Genomic DNA, 17804 nt, shown 5'->3' with positions numbered 1-17804 from the left:
GTCCATTATTGTTTTCTGTATTTAGAAATGATACTGATCATGGTATATCAAGCTTAATGTCCAAGTTTGCAGACGATACAAAGGTTGGCAGGATTGTCAAGGACACTACTGACACTATCTGCTGCAACAGGATCTGGAAAGGTTGAGCAGATGGGCTGAGAGGTGGCAAATGAAGTTTAACATTGACAAGTGTAAAGTACTACATATGGGAAACAGCAACCCCAGAGCAATGTATCAACTCTGTGGTACTACACTGACAGTGGTAGAGAATGAAAAGGACCTGGGGGTAATTGTGCAGGCAGATATGAAGTTCTCTGAGCAGTGCAGACGGGCTGCAAGAGTAGCTCATGGTGTCTTGTCAATGATATACAGGAATTTTTCTAGCAGGGATAAGGAGGTGATTATTCCCTTGTATAAGGCAATGGTCAGGCCACACCTTGAATACTGTATACAGGTCTGGAACGAGTACAGAGAAGGGCAACAAGATTAGTGAATGGAACAAAGGGTTGCTCTTACGAAGAAAGGCAAATTACTGTTTTGCAAATTACAGTGTCTGGAGACTAGGCACCAGCGAGGTGATCTGATAGAGGTGTATAAAGCTTGAATGGTTTGAGCATGCTCAATGCTGATGGGATTCTTCCTCTTCCTCAGAATAATCACCTGAGAGGGCATAAATTCAAATTGAGGAAAGACAGATGTAGGATAGACGTGCGGAAATTTGCCTTTAGCCAGTGGGTAGTTGGTTGGTGGAACAGACTTCCATCCCTTGTTGTGGAAGTTGACAGCCAAAATAAATTTAAGGCTCAGCTGGACAGGTATTTCGAACAAACGGAGGGGTAAAGTGGAAGTGGTTTTTTTTTTGCTGATGCTGCATAAGCTTGATTTCTTGCATCATATGCCCCTACTAATGCCTTACATTTGTGTAAAAGTAATCTTAGGATAGCACACCACTTGATCACCAACAAACTAAAGGTAATTTATAATGAAAAAGACTTGCGATTAATTACACAGTCCCATATAAAGTTCTTTGATCAGGGTAAGGCAGGCTGGTAGAACAGTTCATGGGAGTTCTGCCAATGATGTACAAAGGTATTAATCCAAATTGTATGCATTATTAATCAAATCTTTTTCTCTGCTTTGCCAGTAGAAGCAATTAATACCACACGAAGGTTTTGAAACTTCAGGTTTGGAAGGATGTAGATCTCTTGAAAAGGGTTTACATTTACAAAGAAGAATAAAGGCATTAGTTATGGATACAAAGTGGTTTCCTTATTGAGTGAGTGAGAGAAAGTTTGTAAGTTACAATGTTTGGAAACCAGGTGACTTGACTGAGGAATTATTTTTAAAAGGTTCATGAAAAGTACATGAGAGTACCTTTACTTTTTTGCAGAAGATACAGGAGAGAACATCAATTAGAGAAAGTATTAATAATGGCAAAATGATGAAAGGAGTTTTTTTTTTTTTAGGAAAAAAAAAAACAAAAAACAAAAACCTCTATACACTCTGTCCTTAAATTTATTCAAACTACCCACTGCCACAAAAACAGAAACTGCTTGTTCCAACAAACTGTTTGTTTCAACTCAGGCTGAAAGCAAAATTTCATATCTATCTTGCAGCCATCCTTTTCAAATTTAAACTTGTCTCCTTATGTATGCTGTCCTAGAAAGAGGATGCTATCAGCATTTAGTTTACTCAATCCATTTAAAGCTTTAAACACTTCAGTCAAGTCTTCTTAAAGATGGATAGTTTTCAAATGCTGTAATTTAGAGAAAAGCCTTTTACTAAGAGAACCCTTTTCGTGCCCCTGACTAATCTTTTTGCTCTTCTCTGCACTGTTCTCTTCTCTGCCATTGTCTTATACAATGAGATAATCACACTCCGTGTACCTGCTGGCAATATTCCTGTATATATCACTGGCAGAACCCTATGAGCTTCTGGCAGCCCATCTTCATTGTTCAGTACAATTACTTTTAAGTCTTTTTCATTCTTCACTACCTTGATTATGGTACCATCCAACTGATATGTTTTTCTGGGATTACTGCTAATCAAATGTAGTATCTTGAATTTATCAACATTAAATCACAATTGCTATTTTCCAGTCCATCTACCTAATATATCCAGGTCTTACTGGAGTAGCAATAAGGTAGCAGATCCTGCCAACCTTTGCATCATCAGTACACAGTAGGGCCCTAGTACTGAACCCCGAGGAACACCACTAATAACATTAGTCCATGGGAAACAGTGGACATCAATAACCAATTGTTGTCTCTTGCATGCAACCATTCCTTTATACATAACAGTAATTTGCCTCCAATGCCACATAGTGGCTCCAATTTGTACAGTAGTCATTCATGCATAACAGTATCAAAAGCTTTACTGAAATCTAAGTATATGATGTCAAAATTATTTTTTTTATTTAGTTCTTTTGAAACTGCCTCATATAGAAAGGATATAAATTTTATTATATATATTTTATTTCACTAGTCAGTTACTCTTTAGTCAAAGGATAACTGATTGTTGGAAAAAACTTCTCACTTCTGAAAAACACCATCGCAAAGGCAGGAAATTTATCTAAATTTAAAAATTAACTGAACAAATACTTACAAGAAATATGTAAATTAATGGAGAATTGATTACATTTAGTATTTTTTTTTTTAGTTGATGCTACATAAACTTGTTTCCCTGGTATTGTTTTTTTAAATCTAATACTGCTTTCTATAAACAACTTTTTTATTGTAACAAACTGCTCCATCCTTCAAACTTTTTTGAACCAGCTCATTAATTTCTGATCTGTTTGGATGTTTGCTGCTGCCAAATATTACTTGATGAATGTGTTGCTGCTGCTAGTCTGATAAAACTTTTTTATACAAAATTCGTGCTGCCCAGTACAGGAAATTTACACATTACACAGGAAATTTTTATCAATGTGGCCCATGGTTGTAGATAGAAGGAATCTATTTTTTAGAGACAGGATTCATTTGAACACAGGTGATGCAAGGGTTTTTGCTAGTATCACTGAGGATATATTAGGGGTTCAGGAAAACTGTTAGTTAGGAGATGACAAGGGTAATATAGACATATGTATATCTGATATCATGAGCCAAAGTAATACTGTCACTGGCATCTCTAAAAACCACTACATAGGAATGGGCATTGCCTAGAAGAAAGGTAGCCACTTTTGCTCAAATGGCACCTCTTTTAAATGTAAAAAAGTTAATGTCTTGTAATCCATAATATATAGAAATAAAAAAAGAAAATACTGTATAACCAGTTAGAGAATATTAGTAGGCATAAGTATGCTGGAGCATCTGATTTTATTTCCAGATGTAAAAAAATAACAGAAAAAATTTTAAAAAGTGCTGTCTGACAGATGCTATGCTAGCAGCAGAAGGTTAACAACACAATAATGATCCAATTTTTACATCTCTCATGTTAAAATTTGTCATCAATTTAGAATCTTATAAATGGTCCATGAAAATTATTTTAAAAAAGTGGCGATAAGGTGCGACTCTGCCTCACCCCAAATTTAACCTTAAACCAATGCTTCTTCAGTTCTCACTGCAGATTGGAGATTTTTATAAAACAATTTATTCCTCTTAAAGGTTTAGGAAACTGCTGCTGACTTGGGAGGGGGGGGGAGTACACAGACTAGTAATTAAATGGAAACCATAATAAGTAGAATTTTTGCATTTGCTTCTATTGAAAGATGTAGTAATCTGGAAAGCGGTAGGGAGTCCTCGTAGGGCATGCATTTATATGAGCTGCATGGGAGAGAGAGAGAGAGAGAGAGAGAGAGAGAGAGAGAGAGAGAGAGAGAGAATCTTTATTGAAAATAGATAAGTACAATATAGGACTGCTGTAACAACTGTCCCATCATGGCCTGAGGCCAGGGCCTAACATCAGAATTAATTAATTAGGTACACTAATAATAAATTAGGTACAATAGAATTAATAAGCTATAATTATTCCTCGTGTGATGCTAAGGATTTTTTAGTGTTATTTACAATTCTCCATCATGTTAGGTTATATTTACAAGTTATTTAAATGAATGGTACTCATACTGATAAGGCTGTCATTGCAGAAGCATGAGTATGGTGAGATTCCATACAAGACTCAACAAACAAATTTTGTCACCAGGAACAACAATAAAAGATTATTTAAGGCTCGATATTTCATTTCATTGTGGGTCATGGCTAGCACTTGGGTGAAGGCGAAGTGTTATCTGTCACATAATGTATAATACACAACTGTAAGGCACAATGGTTGCAAAGCAGAGCATTCTTAACTACATAAGACAATATAGCATACGCGGTCTGATATCAACAAGTTTTTTTTTTAGCAATAGCATTAGCAGGGGCACATAAAAGATAAAAGGATGGTGAGTGGGAGAAGACAGAGGGTGGTAATTAATGGGTGCTGCTCTCCGTGGACTAATGTTATTAGTGGAGTCCCACAGGGTTCGGTGTTGGGTTCTCTGTTGTTTTGTATATTTATCAATGATATTGATGAAGGTATATCAGGCTTAGTGTCGAAGTTTGCAGATGATACAAGGGTTGGCAGGGTTGTTAATGACAGTAATGGCAGTGTGCTACTGCAACAGGATCTAGATAATTTGGGCAGATGGGCTAAGAAGTGGCAACTGAAGTTTAACCTTGACAAATGCAAAGTACTGCATATGGGTAGAAGTAACCCCAGAGAAACGTACCAACTGTGTGGTACTACACTTAAGGTGGTAGAAAATAAAAAAGACCTGGGAGTAATTGTGCAGTCAGATATGAAGTTTTCTGAGCAATGCAGACAGGCTGCCAGGGCAGGTCATGGGGTTCTGTCAATGATATATAGGAATTTTGCTAGCAGAGACAAGGAGATGATTGTCCCTCTGTATAAGGCAATGGTCAGGCCACACCTTGAGTACTGCATACAGGTCTGGAGGCCTCATTTTAGGAAGGATGTAGAGTTGCTAGAAGGAGTACAACAAAGGGCAACAAGATTGTTGAGAGGAACAAAGGGGTGCTCTTACCAAGAAAAGCTTAAGTCTGCAAGTTGTAACGTCTGGAGACTAGGCTCCTGTGAGGTGATCTGATTGAGGTCTATAAGGCTTTGAATGGTTTGAGCAGGCTCAATGCTGATGGGTTTCTGCTTTCTCAGAATACGAACCTGAGGGGACATAAATTAAAACTGAGGAAAGACAGTTGTAGAATAGATGTGTGGAAATTTGCATTTAGCCAGCAGGTAGTTAACTGCTGGAACAGACTTCCATCTATTGTTTTAGACGTTGATAGCTTAAATAAATTTAAGGCTCTACTAGACAAATATTTGGAGCGACTGGATGGGTGAATTGGGAAGTTTTTTTTGGCTGAAACTGTATAAGCTTGCTTTCTTGCATCATATGCCTCAACTAATGCTTATGCTGCATTAGGTATATTAGTTTGGTGTGTGTAGTATTTTTAAATATACTGCTTTTGAACGGAAATCATGCCTGAGACCAAAGAGACAGGGAGAGAGTTGAGGAGGATGGCTATCCTCCGAATCATGGCCTTATGAAATGTATCATTTATTTGATGTTTCTAGATCTATCTGGAGGTGGATATGATACTGCTAAGGGGATATCTTGTGTGTGTTTTATGTAGAGTGTGAGAATATTAGGAGACAACTCAGTGTTGTTATGGGCCTTTATGAGAGCTTGAAGAACAGGGTAAATGCCTTCGAAGGATTTAAATTGGGAGACCGTTCAAAATGTCAGCACTAGATAATCAGGTATCCCGCCTCTGGCATTAATGTCAGCACTAGATAATCAGGTAACACAGACTAACACATTCTGCCTTAAGGCAGAATGTGCTAGTCCCATAAGAGCTTGTTGTCGTCGATGGCTCCATTGTCAGGGAAATAGGAAAGATGTGCAAAAAAGGATAGGTGGAATACGACCAGGGTATGTTTGCCTTTTGCAAAAGTTCATGATGTAGAGTAGATATCATCTTTTAATGCGCAAAAGGTGATATTATTGTACATGTTAGTGCTAATAACATTAAGAGCAGGATATCTGCAGATTTACTTAACACGTACAGGTCGATGTTGAAAAGAAGTTGTGAGTTAGGATCATATCGGAAAGTGTCTGCAAGTCTGTCCAGACACAACAGCAGGGAGTATATGATGAGAGCCTTGTCAATCAATTTGGCCTTAGAGAGAATGTGCAAGGCTCGTGACATAGAATTTTTCTGAGCGTGGTCTGTGCCTGTTAAAAGGAGAGAGTGCTTCTACAGAGATGGGATACACTTAAAGAGAAAGGGTGCAATAATATTTGCTGATGCTACTGAGTCAGTGTTAGATGGGTCAGAAAACTGCTAGCTTGGGGGGGGGGGGAGATACACAGACTAATAGATTAACAGTAGCTGCAGACAGGTGAAAGTGATTCTTAGACTGCTTCTATTGGAACAAGCAGCAGCCTGGAGAGCAAGGTGCTGGGGATTTCGATGACTGCTGGGAATCATCATGGAACAAGTAAATGGGCTGTTTTGGAATAACTAATAGTAAGGACGGGTACATGTATACTTACATGTACATGTATACTTACATGTACACCAATGACAGGGGCACAGTAAATAAATTTGATAAATTTCAAGTGCTGGTCAAGACAACAATTGCAAACACAGTTGGCACATCAGAGATTTGTCACTCAGATATAAAGGATGCAGAATTTGAATATTGGGAGTACAATGTGTACAGAAAGATGGATCACTGGCACACTCAATAGCAGAACTTGAGTCCTCGAGGCTTGTCACAGCCATTCTTTCTGGTATCAAGCTCCAAAAACTAAAGCTTGCTACCTGGAAGTCTAAAATGCTGATGGAACTGATCTTCAGGTGACACTTCAAAGTCAAGTGACCTGAATTTCAGCAAACTTCGGGTGTTCTGTGATATTCAAATCCTATGCTTGCACCTTTACGATGGTGGCACTGTTAGTAACCCTGGGTATAACAGCCATGTACAAGTCCTGAAATATGTCACCTAGTATAATGAAAGAGACCATCCAGATGTGAAGCAACATAAGAAGGGGTGGAGGTTATTTTTTGGTTTTTTTTTTTTTTTTTAGGAGCATTAGCAACTAAGGCCATATTGCTCCGGGATATGCGGTGGTCATTCCCTGACCTCCCCGCATCCTCCGTATTTGGTGGTGACGGGCTCGAACCCCGGTCTAATCAAGAAGCGTGTGCTACGCACTGCAGCTCCTTCCCACCTGGCCACGGAGACGCCGGGGGGGGGGGGTGTTATCTACACCACACAGAGGAATGCTGTCCCTCTGTGTCTCCAGGCAATACTAGGTACCAGATGACTCTCAACATCATCATTAGTTGAGAAGCACATAAAATCTAAGTTGTTGTTATTTGGTTTTTAGGAGCATTAGCAACTAAGGCCATATTGCTCCGGGGATATGCGGTGGTCATTCCCTGCCCTTTCCGCATCCTCCATATTTGGTGGTCACGGGCTCGAATCCCGGTCTAATCAAGAAGCGTGTGCTATACACTGCTGCTCCTGCCCACCTGGCTATGGAGGCGCCATAAATAAATAAATAAAATCTAAAGTAGTTCATCCAGTTGACATTGTTGGCCAGTGCAATGTTGAGTCAGATTGGTGTGACATAAGCACTGGGAAAACAAAAATGAGAGCAGGAGTGAGTTATAGGCCTAGTGACTCTGATGAGTACAACAAACAACTGTACAGAGGAATACAGTGGGTCAGAATGACTTATAATGGGGGATTTTAACTTCTCAAATATTGATTGCAATTTGTGGATTACTCACTCGCACACTAGCAAGACTTTTGTGGATTTATTGAATGATTGTAATAGGAGTAATAAATTGCAAGGGGAGTAATAATCTTTATGTGATTATCGGAAGCAATCATACATTAAGAATCTTCAGATAAAACAACCACTAGGTCGCAGTGACCAGAGTATATTGATGCGGTATTTACTTAAAGATGTAACTACCATCAGGGGTAAAGGGAAGGGTATTTGCTTTTGTAAAGGTGACTTTGGTGGTCTCAGACAGTTCTTAAATTCTATACAGTGGAACCAACTGATGATGTTACCAACAACAAATTCTAAATAGGAAGCATTCAAGAAATTAATCTTGAAAGCTTCTAGGCTTTTTTGCCGACTGGGCTAGCCAGGTGGGTAAAGTACCTGCTTGGCAACCCAAAGGTCGCGGGTTCGAATTCCGCCTCGGGCTTGGATCAGAGTAAAATGCAAAAACTTTGGGAGGTGCATTATGGCCACAGAAGCCGATGCGCCAACAACTAACAAAAAAAAAAAAAAAAAACTAGGCTTTTCATACCAACTAAGAAATACTGTTCAAGGTTTAGGCCAAAATGGATGCTAGTTGAACTAATGAGACTCATGGCAGAGAAGAAAAAAGCATGGGATGCATATAAATTATCAGGCATCACAGAAGCATATGGTAGATATAAGCTAGTCTGATTATAAGAAATCTTTGGCAAAGGAAGGAGGAAAAAAAAACAGCAAAGACTTTTTTACTTATGTAAATTCTAGAAGGAAGGGGATGAATCAAATTATTATTATTATTAGCCATATGGTGCCAAGGCAGCCTGAGGCTTATGCTGCACCAGCCAAAAAAAATTTCTGAACTACCCCGAGAGAGAGAGAGAGAGAGAGAGAGAAATAAAAGGGAATCACCAAGGAAGAGAAGAATGATATCCAGCTCAGGACCCTGGGTGTGCCAAGCCCATACTCACCAGATGGTTGACTTGATATCGATGGTTCAACTATTGATGATCGTGCTCATGCAGCTGACAAATTGAATGAGTATTTCGCATTCACACATGATGAATTCTGCAGAGAAGTGGAGGCCAGAAGTTTATCAAACGCTAATAGGGATCTAAATGATTTTGTAATAACTAAGAGCAAGGTGGATGAAAAATTGTTGAAGTTAAACGTAAGAAAGGCACCTGGGCTGGATGGGATCTATCCAGCTATATTAAAGGAGGCAGCAAAGGAAGTAAGCAAACCCATAGCCATAATTATGAGAGCTTTCTTGTTCACAGGGGAGGTCGTCCCCATGAACTGGAGATCTGCAAATGTATCCCAAATTCATAAAGGGTGACATAAATGATTACAGACCTATTGGTTTAACTTCTTTTCCAGGGAAAATAATGGCGTCACTAGTTAAAGAAGTAATGTAGCATCATCCAGACAAGACTGCAGTTATAGTTCAGCAGCATGGGTTGTTAAGGAGAAACCTTGTCTGATCAATTTGATTGGTATTGGAGATGTGTAAATGTAACCCCAATTCATATAGGGGGATCAAAGGGTGACATGAATGATACAGACCTGTTAGTTTAACTTGTTTTCCAGGGAAAATAATAGAGTCACTGCTTAAAGAAGCAATGCAGGGTCATCCAGACAAGACTGCAGTTATAGTTCAGACATAGCATGGATTTGTTAAGGGAAAATCTTTTCTGACCAATATATGACTGGATACTACAATTTGGTCATAAAGGAACTAGATGCAAAAAATAATTTTGATATCATATACTTGAATTTCAGGAAAGCTTTTGATACTGTTGTATAAATTAAAGCATTATAACATTAAGAGCAAGTTGTTGATATGGACAAAGAGAAGGTTGAGTGGGAGAAGACAAGGTAGTAATCAATGGACACTGCTCTTCGTGGACTAATGATGTTAGCATTAAAGGCACATGATGCAAGAAAGCAAGCTTATATAGCTCATCAGCCAAAAAAAAAATATATATATATATATAGCTTATATAGCAAGCTCATCAGCCAAAAAAAAAAAAAAAAAAAAACACTTAGTGTAGTCTTCCAGGGTTGTGTTGGGTCCATTGTTGTTTTCTATATTTATCAATGATATTGATGAAGGTATATCAGGCTTAATATTGAAGTTTGCAGATGATACAAAGGTTGGCAGGGTTGTTGACAGAATGCCACTGCAATAGGATCTAGACTAGTTGGGCAGATGGGCTGAGAAGTGGCAACTGAAGTTTAACATTAAGAAATGCAAAGTACTGCATATGGGTAGCAGTTATAATGATTTATGCACGAACATTGAGCCATGATGATGAAGAGGTTGAAGAAATGTACACCAAAATTGAAAGTCTTTTAGATGAGCAGAAAACCCACTACATATGGGGGACTTCAATGCTAAGGTTGGAAAGAGACAAAACAGCACAGAAAGGCGAACTATAGGAAATTTTGGAATTGGTGACAGAAATGAAAGAAGAGAAAGACTTGTGGAATTTGCAGAATCTCAAGGAATGTCAGTAATGAACACTTTTTTTCAAGAAAAGGATGAACAGAAAGTGAACGTGGAAGAGCCAAATGGATTAAAAACTAAGGAAATCAACTTCATCCTCACTAACAGAAGATATATCATGAATGATGTTACCGTCCTGAACAAGGTAAATGTTGGAAGTGATCACAGTATGGCAAGATGCACACTCGATATAGAAGTAAGAAAAGAAAGGAAAAAACTGACTCGAGTAAATAATATGAAGGTCTTTGAGATAACAGAAGAGGAGAAAAAGCAGTATGTACTGGAACTTAAGAACAAGTTTGATCTTCTGCAGACTGCTCAGGACCAAGATATCGACGAGGAATATTACAACTTTCTGAAAGTGATAAAGCCCGAAAAACCTATAGATAAAAAGAAATCCAAAGAAGAAAAAATTAGTCAAAAAATACTTGTCATGATTAACCAAAGACGACAAATGAAGAGCAAGATAAACACTGACAACAGGGCCGGATTTACGTATAAGCAAAATAAGCAGTAGCTTAGCCCCCCCCCCAGGAAAAAAATCCCATAATTTCCCACTAAAAAGATGTTGAATACTTTAGATTTTATTTGGCAAAATTACAAGTCTTAGCTCCCGACATAATGATTCGGCGGTAGCTTAGTGTCTAGACATAAAACAAAAAGTAACTAGAAATTCCATTGATCCGTGGCTTTTACGTTTGTATTTAAGAAATGCCACTAATCCCTAGAAATACCATGGATACGATTTTACGTTTGTATTTAAGTTTGATGATATCGAACTGCACCGGAGAACGACTGTTCAGTAAACTGAAAAGAATAAAAAACTATATGCGCACGACTATGTCTCAGGAAAAATTAGTCGACTTAAGTATTCTGAGTATGGAACACGATAAGCTGCGAACTCTTTGCTTCAACGATATAATCGACCAATTTTCCACCGTCAAAAGTAGAAAAAAAGTGTTATAATGATTTTGATGTGAATGAATGTATTTAAATCGGAAATATAATATATATTTTTAACTTTGTAAGTAATTTTTTTCTTTATAGCATATGTATTTATATTGATTATATATAAAAAGATAATAATAAGTGTATTTTTTAGATTTTTTAAAATTAAACTTTTTTTGGGGGGGACCCAAATTTTGTGCTTAGGGGCCCCGCAATACCTAAATCCGGCCCTGATTGACAAGAACAAAATTCAGTATACTGAGTTATGCAAAGCCATTAGAAAGAGAATCAGAGAGGACATAAGAAGATTTAACACAAGAAATTTAGATGAAGCATTAAGGAAAAACAAAGGACTTAAATCAGCAGCCATGAGTAGCAATACAAAAGACAAATGATACTGAAACTGAAGAATAGTGATGGTGTACTTATAAATAGCAGAGAAGGCATAATTCAAATAGCAGAAGACTACTATAGAGAATTATACAAGGAGCGAGGGAATGATGCCAGCAGTGGGGAAGATGGATTGCAAATTAGTAACACATACGACATACCTGATATCCTTCCTGATGAGGTAGAATATGCTTTGAAGAAAATGAAAAATCAGAAAGCCCCGGGTGAAGATGAAGTTACTGTAGAGTTGTTGAAATTAGGAGGAAGAGACATGACACAAAAACTGGCAAGACTCTTCACAAAATGCATTAGAAAAGGTGTGATGCCTAAGGAGTGGAATAATGCAATCATAGTTTTGCTGCATAAGAAAGGAGATAAATCAGAAATTGGAAATTATAGACCAATTAGCTTGTTATACCACGTCTACAAGTTGTTCACAACAGTCATTACTAAAAGATTAGAAAGAATAGCTGAGAATCAACTGTAAGAGCAAGCTGGCTTCAGGACAGGATTCTCGACTATGGATCACCTTCACATAATATCACAGCTAATGGAGAAAGCAAATGAATATAAAACATTATTCCTGGAATTTGAGGATTATGAAAAGGCATTTGACTCCATACAGCATAAGGCAATGTTTCAGGCACTGGAAAGACAAGGCATAGATACCCTATATATTATGATTTTAAAGAAAATATATGAGAACGCTGCCTCCTTTATTAGACTAGACAAAGACAGTAGAAAATTTAAAATTGAGAAAGGAGTTCAACAAAGAGACAATATCTCCGAAGTTGTTTACTACTGACCTTGAGGAAACTTTCAGAAGATTAGAGTGGTCGCAGAAAGGAGTCAATGTGAATGGAGAGTACCTAAACCATTTATGATTTGCAGATGACATTGTGGTCGTAAGCCACAATCCCAAAGAATTAGAGGAAAACCTTAATCAGTTATGCAGAGTTAGTAAGGGTTTGGCCTAAAGATGAATATGACTAAAACAAAAGTAATGATGAACAAGTATACAGGAATCCATATATATCAATGAACAATCCTGTATATCAATGATATACAAGAATTTTTCTAGCAGGGATAAGGAGGTGATTATCCTCTTATATAAGGCAATGGTCAGACCATACCTTGAGTACTGTATACAGGTCTGGAGGCCTCATTTTAAGAAGGATGTAGAGCTGTTGGAATGAGTACAGAGAAGGGCAACAAGATTAGTGAATGGAACAAAGGGTTGCCCTTACGAAGTAAGGCTTAAGTTTTGCAAATTACAGTGTCAGGAGACTAGGCACCTGCGAAGTGATCTACTTAAGGAATGTAGATCACTCTATTTAAGGAATGTAGAGAATAATCTCCCCCCCATATCCATCAAACTTTTTTAGACCCCTAAATTTAACTCTAATGTCAAGCTACTGGACCGAAGAAAATAATCGGTCCATATTTATTAAGCGGTTTAGACCTTCAAAATTTAATTTTATGTCAATCCATGTAATGGTTTCCTTGCTGCCAGAGGTATGGTGTTTGAAGACAGAAGTCTTGAGTGCTCAAGGTTGAGACTGAGGGGTCTGAACACTACAATTCTGACAGTGGGGAAGATGTCCCACATTTTGTAAAATTGATATCGCCTTCACAAAGAATTATTAGCATGTTGGACCAGGAGAGTTGGTTGGAAAAGAAGCTTCCTATATCTAAAATAAAGGTAATCCCTGTTGTTTCATAATATAATAGAATATAGGAATTATCGAGCACTTAATAGCTCTCTATTATCAAATATATATATATATATGCGGTTTTAATTAAATAAGTTTATTGTTGATTTAAATTGTGACCTAACCAAGCAGAAAACAGACAAAATTATCATGACTGGACTAACTGATCAGCATATTATGTAATCCCCCTTTAGATCACACTGCATGAACTGCTGCATTATGAACTGCATAATCCATACATAAAAAAACTCCAACACAACCAGCCAATCTCTCTTTAGCCATTATTAGCTAATTATTACAATGAAATGTATCTCACTATTAAATGTGGCATGCATTTCACCTTCTTGCCAAATGTACTATAGTCAAAGAATTTTTTCTATGCAAATTATTTAATAAACTCAAAATACTTTTTCACATGGAAAAGCTATTTTAGCAACATGTTCCACCTGCAGACATTACAGAAATAAAATTACTATCAAAGATTTAAAAATATATATTTCAGACTTTATCCATCATTCAGTGTTTAAGAATCTGTTATATCTGTAATATTATAAATTTAATTTCTGCAATTTTGTAAACTTAATTCTTACTTTTCTTATAGTTAATTCTTGCCAGATATTTTTTAGATGTGGGCAGTTTCCTGTGTGCATGAATTTGTACTGTATTCAAAGGTGGATATAGTGGTAAATCCTAGTTCAAATGTAGATTGTCTTGTGTATGCTAGATGCAAGGAGTGTACTGATCTAAAATTGAAGCTTGGTGATTTGCTAGATGAAATTTAATCACTGACGAAATGAGCAAAACTGAGTCATCATAAGAGATTCAGGTATCTAATGATCTATCAGGTGATGCAGTCTCAATTCTGACCTCAAGGGATATTTATCAAGTACAGAGTTCTCTTGTTCAAAATGACAGTTTTATTGGGACACTCTGTGTAAGAGGAAACAGATAACATTTTTTTCAATAAATGCAGATTGATGGGATTCTTCCTCTTGCCTAGATTAATTACCTTAGGGGACATAGATTCAAATTGAGGAAAGACAGTTGAGGAATAGATGTGCAGAAATTTGCCTTTAGCCAGCGGGTGGTTGATTGCTGGAATGAACTTCCATCTGTCGTTGTGGAAGTTGGCAGCTTAAATAATTTCAAGGTAGAACTAGACAAACATATGGAGTGAATGGATGAGTGAAATGGGAAGGGATTTTTTTTTTTTTTTTGGCTGATGCTGTATAAGCTTGCTTTCTTGCATCATATGCCTTTCCTAATGCTAATTCTAATTGTATAAATATAAGGACATGACAAGAACATGCAGGAAGTTAAGTCACAATGCATTTATGTCTACAATTTTGCCACACATGATAGGAGGAATATATGCTGAAAGCCTTAAGGATTAAGTGAAGACTAGAAGGAACCCTTCAAGGCTACTTCGAATAAATTTAAATTTAAGCAAGGAGGATTAGACATTATCAGAGGGAGATGGATAGGTGATGTGAAATGATTTTTTTTTTTTTTTTTTGGCTGATGCTGTATAAGCTTGCTGCCTTACATCATTTGCCACTACTAATACTAAATATTTTAGAACTAAATCTAAAAAATTAGTCATATATGATTGTAGTATTAACCAAAGTTGAACTACTTCAGTATATTCACTATGCTGCTGCTGTAAAGAGGAGTGCAGCAGTAAATGATGCAAGAAAGCAAGCTTATATAGTATCAGCCACACACACACTATGAATTTGCCTAGTTCTTTCTTGAATTCATTCAAACCATTCACTTCCAGAACAACAACAGATGGAAGCCTATTCCAACAATCAACCACTTGCTAGCTGAAGGCAACATTCCACAAATCTATCCTGCAACCATCCTTCTTCAACTTAAATTTATGTCCAATCGGGTATGTAGCCTCAGCAAGATGAAGAATGCCATTCACATCTGATAACATTAGTCCACAATGAGCAGTGCCCATTGATAACTACTTGTCTTCTTCCACTTAACCATCCCTTTATCCAGAGCAGTAACCTGCTCTCAATGCTCCAGATTATATATCAGTCTTTTATGTGTAGCAGTATCAAAAGTCCTCCTGAAATCGAAGTATATGATATCAAAATTATTTTTTGCATCCAGTTCCTTGGTCACCGCATAATAGTAACCTATCACATTAGTTAGACAAGACTGCCCTTTAACAAATCCATACTATGACTGCAGTATTACATTCCTGTCCAGATGGTCCTGCATTACTTCTTTTAACCAGTGACTCCATTATTTTCTCCAGAACAGATGTTAAGCTGACAGGTCTGTAATTACTCATGAGCATATCACCTTTGATCCCTTTATGAACTGGAGATACATCTGCACAGCTCCAGACCATAGGGACCTCACCTGAATCCATGGGTGCTCTCATAATTATGGCTAAGGATTTGCTCACCTCCTTTGCTGCCTCCCTTAATGTGATTGGATAGATCCCATCCACCTTAGGTGCCTTTTTTTTATGTTTAGCTTCAACAATTTCTCTTCCACTTTCCTTTCAGTTATCACAAAGTCATTTTGCTCCCCACTGGAGTTTGATAAACTTCTGACATCGCCTCCCGTAAAGTATTCCTCATGTGTGAATGTAGATGCAAAATATCTATACGATTTGTCAGCAACCTGAACAGGATTATCAAGAGTTAACCAAATGACATCAAGTGTCTCAATGTGATTCAATTCCTTTCTTCTATTGTTAATATAAGAATAGAAGTCTTTGTTGCTTTCATGGTATTATTTACCAGAGACTTCTCATAATCTCTCTTAGCTTGACTAAACTCCTTTGTGATTTGATTACAGACTAATTTATATCTTCCAAAGGTTTCTGTATCACCTGTTAATTTATTCAAATCCCATGCACTTTTCTTCTCTGCCACATGTCTCAATAGTACATCTGATGTACATTTAGGTCTAAGCTTTGAACAGTATTTCTTTTTTGGTATGAAAAGCCTAGTAGCTTCTTTGATTACTTTCTTGAATGCTTCTCATTTAGAATTTGCTATTGGTAACATCATCAGTTGGTCCCACTTTAGTGGGACCAACTGATGATGAAATTCTCACCTACTGGCCCACTCTATTTTTCTGTTTAGCTGTTTGGTATATTCATCACAGTCATTAGGCCTAGAATACACGCCTACTCTCAATTTTGTTTTACACAAGACTGACAACATTGCACTGGTCACCTATACCCCAGGGGCTCATATCTGGTGAGTATGGGCTTGGCACACCTAGGTTCCTGAGCTGGATATCATCATTCTTCTCTTTCTGGTGATTCCCTTCTCTCTCTCTCTCTGGGTAACTCAGGAATTTTTTTTTGGCTGGTGCAGCAAAAGCCTCAGGCTTCCTTGCACCGTATAGCTAATGATGATAATAATGATAATGAATGATAATACTGACTGGATGCACTGCCTTAGATTTAACGTGCTTCTTAATTAGTTAAGAAGCACATTAGGTGGAGCATAACTCCTCCACCCCCTCCTGTCCTGTCTATCCTTCCTTTATACGTTATAATCTCCATATTCAAATTCAGCATCACTTATGCCTGAATGACAGCATGTCTCCGCTATCCCGGCAATGTCTGCATTTGATGACTTAACCAGTACTTCAAATATATCAATTTTATTTATAATGCTCCTAGCATTAGTGTACATGCACATGTTCTTACTCTTATTTACCCTTACACAGCCCATGTATCCACTGGTTCCACGATGACCCACAGCAGAGCATGAAATCCCCGACACCTTGCTTTCCAGGCATTTTCCAATAGAAGCAGTGCAAGAATCACCTTCACCTCTGCCTGTGGCTCTAGTTAATCTATTAGTCTGTGTATCCTCCCAAGCTAGCAATTTTCTGACCCACCTATCACTGCCTCAATAATATCAGCAAATATCCTTGCACCCTTTTCAATTTAAGTGTATCCCATCCCTGTGAAAACAGTCTCTCTCTCTCTCATTAACAAGCACAGACCATACTGAGAAAAATTCTACCCCATCAGCCTTGCGCACTCTCTCCAGGGCGAAATTGATTGACAAGGCTCTCAACATGTACTCCCACCTATTGTGTCGGAGCAGAATTGCAGACACTTTCAAATTCAATCATAACTCACAACTTTTTCCCAACATTGCCCTGTACTTGTCAAGTCCTCAGATTTCCTACTCTTAATATCATTAGCCAATGTGTGCAACAATATCACCTTTTGTGCCCTTAAAAGATGATATCTGCTGTACAACATCATCTAGTTTTGCCTCTGGCAGACATATTCTTGACACATTTATCCTTCTTGAACAATATATTTTCAGTTTCTCTGACAATAATCACTTCCTTTGAGACCAGTGCATTCCGCCTTGGAGATTGCTAATGTGTTGTCTGATGAACAAGTGTGAATTCTGGTGTTGAGTTGGAGAACTGAGAGCTTGATGGGCCCTCATTTTAATTTCTTTGA

The 17804-nt window shown here is 37.7% G+C and overlaps 1 protein-coding gene across 1 annotated transcript in view; it reads right to left on the bottom strand.

Annotated features, from left to right (window-relative positions):
• The window catches only part of Brf (Brf RNA polymerase III subunit), a 330203-nt gene that overhangs the window by 290959 nt on the left and 21440 nt on the right, over positions 1–17804 (bottom strand). The gene's annotated exons all lie outside the window — the stretch shown is intronic.

Source organism: Mastigoproctus giganteus, chromosome 12 (assembly GCF_048544385.1).
Source record: "Mastigoproctus giganteus isolate SK-2022 chromosome 12, ASM4854438v1, whole genome shotgun sequence".
NCBI classification, from domain to species: domain Eukaryota; kingdom Metazoa; phylum Arthropoda; class Arachnida; order Uropygi; family Thelyphonidae; genus Mastigoproctus; species Mastigoproctus giganteus.
Note: the sequence above shows the minus strand (reverse complement) of the source record. Positions and strands in the feature narration are given on the sequence as shown.